The sequence below is a fragment of the Giraffa tippelskirchi genome, chromosome 12 (assembly GCF_054371585.1).
Source record: "Giraffa tippelskirchi isolate mGirTip1 chromosome 12, T2T-mGirTip1v1.2.pri, whole genome shotgun sequence".
NCBI lineage: Eukaryota > Metazoa > Chordata > Mammalia > Artiodactyla > Giraffidae > Giraffa > Giraffa tippelskirchi.
In genome coordinates this window covers 149,156,028-149,165,073 of record NC_137286.1, presented here as the reverse complement: position 1 = coordinate 149,165,073, position 9,046 = coordinate 149,156,028, and the positions used below count along the sequence as shown (strand labels likewise).

Below are 9,046 nucleotides of genomic sequence, written 5' to 3'. Positions count from 1 at the left end.
CGCGGCCGAGCCTCTGCAGCGTCCTGTGGGTGGTCCACGGCAGAGCAGGTCGGGGAGAGCACTCGTGCAGCCCCACACCAGGCCCCCGCCTCATGGCGCTGCCTGGCCGGCCTGGGAAGCGGAGGCAGAAAGGCCAGAGGGGTTCCCCGACACCCTGCCTGCTCAGAAGACGGGCTAAGGGAACACCATCCCCAAGGACACTGCTCTGACAAAGACTCAGCGAGCGGGTCGCCTCTAAACTCTTGGCTTTCCAAATGGACTTCAGCTGGCGGTTTGGGTCCAAGGCTGACTTCATTGGCTTTAATGTTCTTTACGTATAATAACAAAGCATTTGAAAGCAACAGGACTTCTAAGATAGGGGAGAGGAAGATTCATCACGTGAACTGTAACTGTCCTTACAAAGGAATGTTACGTGGCCATTCAGGGTCAGAGTAAGACTGGGTGTGTAGATGCTAGAACATTAATGCAGAAAAAGAAGTTTACTGGAGGAGGACTTCCCCGGGGGTGCAGTAGTTAAGACTTCGCCTTCCGATGGCCGAGGGTTAAGGTTCAATCTCTGGTCGGGGAGCTGAGATCCTATATGTCTCACGGCCAAAAAACCAAAACATAAAACAGAAGCAATATTGTAACAGGTTCAGTAAAAGCTTAGAAAATGTCCACATTAAAAAAAATCTTAAAAAAGTAAACACTGATGGGGCTGTCCCTATGGGCACAATCATGCCTGATTTTTATCCTTTAGGTATTTTTGTGGCTTCTCAATTTTCCCATGTACGTTTGCTATTTTGGGGGCAGAAAAAAGTCTACTTTAAAATAATCATATGTATATATTCCCACTGAAATGAAAACAATTTTGTAAGTTAATATATGGAGACCATTTTCCCAACCAAAAAGACGACTAAAGAAAACCCTAGAAATACAAAATGAATGCATAAATTGAAAATAAGAGGCCACAATGCTAAGACACTAAGGAATATGGGGTAAAGCCTAATAAGACCTAGCAGAAATTAGAACAAGCATTTGGCATTGATCGGATTGTTTTCTCCCAGGAAAATAAGAAATCCTATCGGGTTATGGCTAAAATGCTCTTTGGAGTTCCAGAAATAGAGCTTAGGCAGTGATGTTGTGTCTGGAAATTTGCTCCAAGAGCCCAGGGAGAAACGGTGATCTGATCAGAGGCGGTGGACGGTCTCACAGTTAGACAGCTGAGGGTCAGCTTGGAGCTCTGTCGGCGGGATGCCAGCCTGGCCGTCAAGGGAGCGAAGTCCGGGTCTCCCCGCCCCCGCCCCCACTCACCTCTTCGTGTACGCATCACCTTCGCCCCCGTTCTGTAAACAAAGGTGAAAAATTAGGCAAGATAAGTGGGTGTTGTTCACAGGTGGCATTGCTATACTGAATCCTTTTTTTTAAGGTTTATTTATGCATTTATCTTTGGCTGCACTGGTCATCGCTGCCGCACGCGGGCGCCCTCCAGCCTGGCGAGCAGGGGCTACTCCCTAGCTGCGGGGGGGCAGGCTTCTCTTTCTGCGGTTTCTCCTGTTGTGGGTCACAGGCTCCAGGCACTCGGGCTTTGGTAGCTGAGGCTCATGGGCTTAGCGGTCCTGCCGCACGTGGGATCTTCCGGGACCAGGCATCAAACCTGTGTCCCCTGCGTTGGCAGGCGGATTCCTTACCACTGAGCCACCAGGGAAGCCCTATCCTGAATTATTAATGGCTTCTGGGTTTAAAAGCAAAGCAAAGCAAAGCAGATCTACCAAACATAGAGAAGTAGTAATTAAATTACCCCCAAAGAACAAAGACTTACCTAGTTTGAGGGGAAGGAAACTCTGAAACAACCCCCTTACAACTCAAAGGCAGCTGTGGACACTGCAGACATGGCAGCCACTCTCGGGAAGTGCATCTGTGAAGGCTGGTGAGGGACGCTGGGGTGCAGAGGTCAAGAGAGGTCAGAGTGTACGAGGCATGGCCCGCTTGGTTCTTTCAACAAGAATCCCAAGTTCATAAAGCACCTCAGCGTTTGTTTTCAGATCAGAAAGTGGGCGAGGAGAAGTTAAACAACCAGCCCTCGGCAGGAGCTGAGGCGCCAAACAACCCACCTCTGGCTTCGGGGCTCTTCCTGTGCTTTAGTAAGTCTGCTGCTTTTATAGAGAAATTAATCTTTTACTGAAATACAGTGGGCTTCCAACGTTGTGTTACGCCTGTAACTTCTAAACTGTAAATTGAGTTTGCACACAGGGAGGCTTCAGACTGCAGGCCTTGCCTTGGGAATACCCTCACGGTAATTTTATATTATACTCCGACTGTGAGCGCTGCGGAGGGACTGGGGGGTGTGGTTTGTGCAGACTGAAGCGTTAATGTGTAAGATGCTTTGATTCTGTGCTTCACGTTATATAGACTTGCCCCAAAGAGTCAGACACGACTGAGCGACTGAACTGAACTGTGTATCCCAGCTGTATCTTTAAAAATACACTCAAGCCGATTTCACGTAAAAAGAACAGGCAGCGGGGTTGTGCACGATGGGTTCTGGGTCTGTCCCGCCGTCTTGGGAGGCTCAGCAAATAGACAGTCATGACCAAGAGCAAATGCTGTTCTCCGCTCCGCAGAGATGAGCTAAATTCTGCGTCTGCCAAGGTAACGCAGGACAGAGATTTACAGAAATGAGTGAGCTGTCCAGTCGTCCGTGTGCTTCAAATCAAGCCCGGGGCACAAAATCCCAGCCCAGGAGAATCGATTCAAATTGCCTGGGAGACCCCAGCGGCCATGACTGCTCCTGGAAGGTTTGCAGCTGAAGGTTCTGTGGCCCAAGGAGGCCCCCCAGCTCCCATTGTTGATTTGGGCTCAGCCTTTGTTCAGAAAAAAGGGGACTAAGCACTCTAATCATCCGGAAAACTAATTAACTTCTTTTTTTCAAATGTTTTATCAGATTTCTCCTTTGCAGCGTTCCTCAGATTCCTCAGGACTGAAGGGCTGAAGACCCCAGGGCCGCTCCAAAATGTATCAGCGCTCAGGAGTGTCCAAGGACAGACTGAAACGGACCGGCCTTGGGTCCCGCCACCCGGATGTGAACCCGGGGCCCACCCCCGGCTGAGACCTCGGCAGAGGCACTCACGGCTTCGGGGTGCGACAGGGAGAACGGGAGGGGGCTTGTGGAGACCAGCGAGGGGCTATTCCACGCTGGACACAGCGAGCGGGTCGCGGGGGCCATCACAGCCCTGTGACCTGGCAACGCTGGGCCAGGCGGCTGTGCTGGCCTGGTGGACACTGCGACCCAGTGGTCCCCGTGGAGGGGCTCTGGGGGTCCTGAGTAGACGGAGGAGGCCTGGGTCCCAGAAGCCTCACAGGCTCTGAGGCACTGGGGCCAGCCTGGGCCTGCGGCAGATTCAGCCTGGGTCTATCAGCCTGATCTCAGTGAGGCGGCCATGACCGGTGGTGAAGCCAGATCTTCACTCCCTGCCCTGGAATTGAACCTGAGCGGCGTGGAAGAGAGCCAGGAACCCAGCCACCAGAGCAGCGAAGGAGAGAGGCGAGGAGCTGTTTCCCGGGATCTTCGCCCCCAGCCAGGAGCCCAGCCACCAGAGCAGCAGAAGAGGGGGGCGAAGAGCCGTTCCCCCGGGTCTTCGCCCCCAGTGAGAAACGCGTTTCTCACCCAGGAGGACTGTACATGCGGCACAGTGATATTGTCAGAGGCAGCACGGGAGCGGGGGGGCAGCACTGAGAGCGGCTGCGCACTGAGCTGACGTAGGGGCGGGGCGGAGACGCACACCCGGGGGAAGCGTGCGGGCGTCCCCCGAGTGAGGAGGGGCGCAGCGAAGAGGCGGCCAAGTCACTTATGGGGGCCAGGTCTTCGCAGTCTTTGTCTCCCTTCAGCCAATTACTGGTTTCTTTTGCCACAAGGGACCTACCCGGGGACCCACCCTGGGTGAGCACACCCATCTCAGCCAAGATGGATCTCGAAGCGAAGGCTTCTGGGAAGAGCAAGACTCATTACGGCCCGGTGTTATCCCTTGGCTTTTGACCCACAAGGAGCCTTTCTGCGCACGTGTAGTGTCTCCTTTGTCCCAAAAAGGGCGGAGCGGAGACCCCTTAATCCTTCACTCACACAGGGTTTGCCCCCTCTCTGTCCTTGTCTTGATTACTGCCATGACTATTGCCTTAACGTGTTTACAAAAGACAAACACTGGTATTTGCCCCGTTTCTGTTGTTACTTCCATTTCAGAGGAAGCTGGAAGGCTCCTTACAAGCAGGAGGCTGATTTTAAACGCTTCAACTGGAGCCCACCTATTTCTTGTCTCAGAAAATGCTGATAGCTGTAAGTATCCAGCCTGAAGCCCACTTCTTGGCGCTTCAACAAATGTAAACGGGAATCTAGCCCGGAACCCATCTGTCCCCTAACTCAAGCCTACTGATCGTGCCTGGGGTGATGGAAAGAGGGCGGAAGGCAAGGAGGGACACGCAGGAGGCAGCCGTACCGGCACCTTCACCCTGACCCGAAAGGTGTGCCCGGTCCCCAACCCTGGAGGCAGGTTCCAGGTCTCAAAGATCAGTGGCCAGTGCCGCGTACCGACCTCAGGCCAGACGCTGCAGATGCGACCCCAGCTCCAAGGACAGCCTCTCCACTGCACACCTCCACCTTCTTCACTCCTCACGACAGCTCTTCTTAGACTTAGGGAATCTCAAAAAAGTTGTTCAACCTTCTCCCAAGGAAATCAACGTGTTCCCAGCCACCCCCAGACAACAGAGTGAACAGGTAACCAGACTGTGAATAAACTGAGGCGTGCACGCTGGCAAACGCACGGCCAAACGGGCAGAGATGAGGGCGGGATGGAATTTTGTACCCAAAGAAGGATGCTTCATCCCTGTCATGAAAAGCCATTTTTCTTTTAAAAGTGTTTTAAAACTAATTTAAAATATGTTTAAAATCAAAGAAGCAACATTCCGGTTGAACACCATATTAAAAAAAACATGATATGCTTCAAACACTGTAAATATAGAGAAAGAAGATCAAAGAACACAGGCAAAAACAGTGCTGGAAAACAGGGTGGGTGGAGGATTTCTGCTTCCCCAGCTGGGCTGAGAAGGAAAAGCAAGACTCGGTCCTGGTGGTATTCATAGTAAAGCCATGTCACGTGTCAGTCTTTGAAAACTGAGGTCAATTTTTTAAAAGTGTGAGAAGCATAACATACTCACAAAACAAGATAACAGAAAGGACAGTGGCTCAAAAGACTTCTTGACTTTTAAAGTAATTTATCCATCTACTTACAAGGGCTAGATGACATGTTCCTGAAATACGTGAGTCTTCAAAGCCTAATTGGAGTTTCTCTCTGTTGATCTGATGTCAGAACAGCAAATCATTATGGCTTCGAAAAGGAAAAGTGAATATCAATTGAAAAATTCACTGTAATTTGAAAGACTGTTCACTAGTTTCAGTCAATCAATCACCAGCAATCTTTATAGTGATGGAGTTGGGTACCGAAAGCTCGGTATTCACAAAGCTTTTCTTGGAGGTGGCTTGAACGCATTTTTCTGACCATGTCGAGTGTGACATGAAAGATAGGAAATGAAAGAATTTTAAACCTGGCCCAGGTCAAGGGGAAGTTAGAGCACCACGTCACACAGGGATGAAGGGAAGGTGAGCAGCCAGGCATGGAAACCGTCTCCCATAGGACTCAGCCTCAGATGAAGGGGCCTGTTTTACAGAAAAATGAGGCAGTGGCACATGGCCACAGAATTCACCGTCTTATCGCAACATCCGTCACCCAGAAGCACTGGGCTAACATAATCTTTGGACTTCAGTTAGAAGTAACGTGTCCATGTTGCTTCATTAATTGTATACCCCCCTAATGCAGGTAGGTAGGGCTTCCTTGATGGTGCAGTGGGTAAGAATCCACCTGCCAACGCAGGGGACATGGGATCAATCCACGGCCTGGGAAGATGCCACACGCCTTGGAACGACCAAGCCCACGTGTGATGACGACTACTGCAGTAGCCTGTGCTCTGGAGCCCGCCTGCCACGACTCCCAAGCCCGTGCGCTCTAACTGCTGAGGTCTCTGCCCCTGGAGCCCGTGCTCCGCAGCAAGGGAAGCGACTGCAGTGAGGAGCGGCCCCCGTTCACCGCAACAAGAGAGGAGCCCATGCAGAGCCACAAGCATCCGGCACAGCGCCAAACGACCAGATTAAATAAATTAAAACACGTTCGTAACAGGGGAAACTGTGTGCCTGGAGCGGATGGGGGCATGAGCGTCTCTGTGCTATCTACTCCATTTTCTATAAATCTAAAACGATACTGAAACCCGCTGTCTACTCACTGTTTTTTAAGAACTCACAGCCACGTGGGAATGCCAAAGGGACACGGGAGCCTGCTAAGAGGGCTCCAGGGGGCCAAGGCTGGAACAGTCCGTGCAAGAAAATAGGTGATGCGTGATCGGATGATGAGCGTCCACAAGTGCATACCGATGTAAGTGCATCGTTGAATGAATGAACAAGTGGGGGAGAATAAACTAATCTCCACGCAGAAGAAATGTAAAGAATCTGCATAAATATTCCACGCCGAGGGGAGGGGACCACAGCGCCCTCCTCCCTGCGGCTGGGCTGCACGGTGACGTTCTCCCAAAGAGCAAGAAAGAGAGAAGCCACAAACACCACGGGGGCGGCCGACCGAGGTCCACAGCAGCAGGGAGATGCCCCGATGGGCTGCAGCCTTCATGAGCTGAGATTAGAACCGTGCCTCGCCTCTGTGGACTTAGCGCATTTATGTTTAAGTCATTTGTGACCAATTTTGGTTTCAACATACCTTCTTCATATGTGTTCTCGTACCTCCTGTTCTATGCTCACTTTTCTTTCTTATTTTTAATGGATGATTTTTTAAAAAACTGTTCTATATTCTACTGTATCATCTGTCTAGAGTGAAGGAAAGAGCTTGAGTTATGTTAAGGGACTGGCTCGCATGAGTGTGGGGCTGGCAAGTCCACAATCTGCAGGGTGGGCTGCAGGCTGGGGACCCAGGGAAGAGTTGGTGCTGCAGCTCGAGCCTGAAGGCCACCTGCTGGCAGACTCCCACCTCCTCGAGGAAGGTCAGACTTTTGTTCTACTCAGGCCTTCAACGGATCAGATGCGGCCCACCCACACTATTTACTCAAAGGCCACTGCTGCTGCTGCTGCTGCTGTGTTGCTTCAGTCGTGTCCGACTCTGTGCGACCCCATAGATGGCAGCCCACCAGGCTTCTCTGTTCCTGGGATTCTCCAGGCAAGAATACTGGAGTGGGGTGCCAAAGGCCACTATTTACATGTTAATCTCATCTCAGAAACACCACACATCTGGGCACCATGGCCCAGTCCAGGTGACATGAAACCCACCCTCACGGCATGAAGATCCTGGCAGGGCTGCCATTGGTACCAAGTGGGCCCCCAGCCCTGGGCTGAGCTTGGGCTGGGCCGTCACCCTGTGAACTTCCTCTACCCGGTGAGCCAGGGCTTTTCGCCGGAGCCTGCCCCCCGGGACCTCAGCTGACGGCCTGGCAGGCGCCCGGCACGGGGGGACCAGCACTCCCGACTCACGTTGTGTCGTGGGACCAGAAGAGCCCTGGTAAGAAGACCACGGGTGTACACCTGCCTCCCTGGAAACCCCATCGCTTCTTCAGGAACGAGTGCTTTCCAATTTGTGGTCTATCTTTGGTTGATTTTCCGTGCCATGTCTTGGTTCATTTGGGCAATTTTGTCCAGTTTCACACTTTTTTTTGGTGGAAATGAGTTACTTACATCCTCACCCATCACCTCTGTAAGTCCCTCTGGCTTCATTATTCTGAGGGCGTCCTCAGGCACACACACGGTTACAGGTGTGTCTTCCCACTGAGCTGACCCTTTTAGCAGCACGAGATGTCCTTCTCTGTCTCTGGACACTCCTTGTCTCCAAGTGTATTCTACCCGATGTTGACCACTCCAGCGTTGCTACACTCACTGTTTTCATGGTATATCTTTTCTCCACTCATTTACTGACAACTGATGTATGTCTTTGTATTAAAATATGTCCTCACGTAACCTGTGATTAAGTCCTGCTGTTTTCCTTCACTCATTCTGGTGATCTCAGCGTTTTGACAGAGTGTTCCATCCACTAACAAACTTGTTGCAGTCATTAGTGTGATTAGGTTGGATTTATGAACAGTTTTGAAAGTTTGCTTTCTGTTTTCCTCTTTGATTTTTCGTTTGTCCACTCTTTCATTCCTTCTTTTGGATGACTTGAGTCATTTTGAATTCTGCTTTATTTGCCACTGAGAAGAGCCATCTTGGTTCTTTCGCAAATCAAGGAAAGGCCAGACTCTGCATACACGAGGAGGGGATCCTGCTGTGTTGAGGAAGGTTCAGGTGGTTTGGGTTTTCACGTTTTACTCAAACATCTCCATCCCAGATCACGGGGTCCACTACTTCTCAATTAACAATCCACCCTTAATAGGAGAGACTTGGTAGGACTGTGGATTCAACTCACATAATACAACTCAAAAAATCAGTATTGGAGGCTGGTCTTCAGCTCTGGTGACTTTGCAGGTACAGAATAAGAGATTTCCTCCAGGGCCGTCAGTGGCCTCTCTGGTTCTGTCCACAGCCGCGCCTCTAGCTAGAAATGCAAGGGCCCCAGCTTCCCAGATGCACTCAGCGCAGTCCACACCACGCGGTCTCCCTGCAGTCAGCACCACAGCAGCCAACCCCCGTCACAGTGGCTGCTGAAATCACCAATGTCTTGTCATCAGCCAGGGCTTTGTCCCAAGAAGCCACACACGGTCATATGAGCCTTTTTGGCGGTCCGAAGGCCGGCCCCTTCTCTCACTGTTATGTGGTTAGTTATCTGGGGCTGGGGGCCTTGCTGCTGTTGTTCAATAGCTAAGTCTTATCTGACTCAAAGGGTTGGAGCCTCAGCTGGGGGTGGGGAGGAACCAACACCGCTCTTATGAGAAGCTCGAAAGGCCTGATGCTGAAGCTGAAGCTCCAATACTTTGACCACCTGATGTGAAGAACTGACTCATTTGAAAAGGCCCTGATGCTGGGAAAGATTGAAGG

The 9,046-nt window shown here is 51.2% G+C and overlaps 1 long non-coding RNA gene across 1 annotated transcript; it reads right to left on the bottom strand.

Moving 5' to 3' along the window:
* Window positions 1-272: 272 nt before the first annotated feature.
* Window positions 273-4,799, bottom strand: LOC145530341 (uncharacterized). Its single transcript, XR_014071677.1, has 2 exons — window positions 1,802-4,799; window positions 273-1,325 (listed from the first exon to the last, which is right to left on the bottom strand). It is a non-coding gene; the product is annotated as an uncharacterized LOC145530341 (long non-coding RNA).
* Between the last annotated feature and the right edge of the window lie 4,247 nt (window positions 4,800-9,046).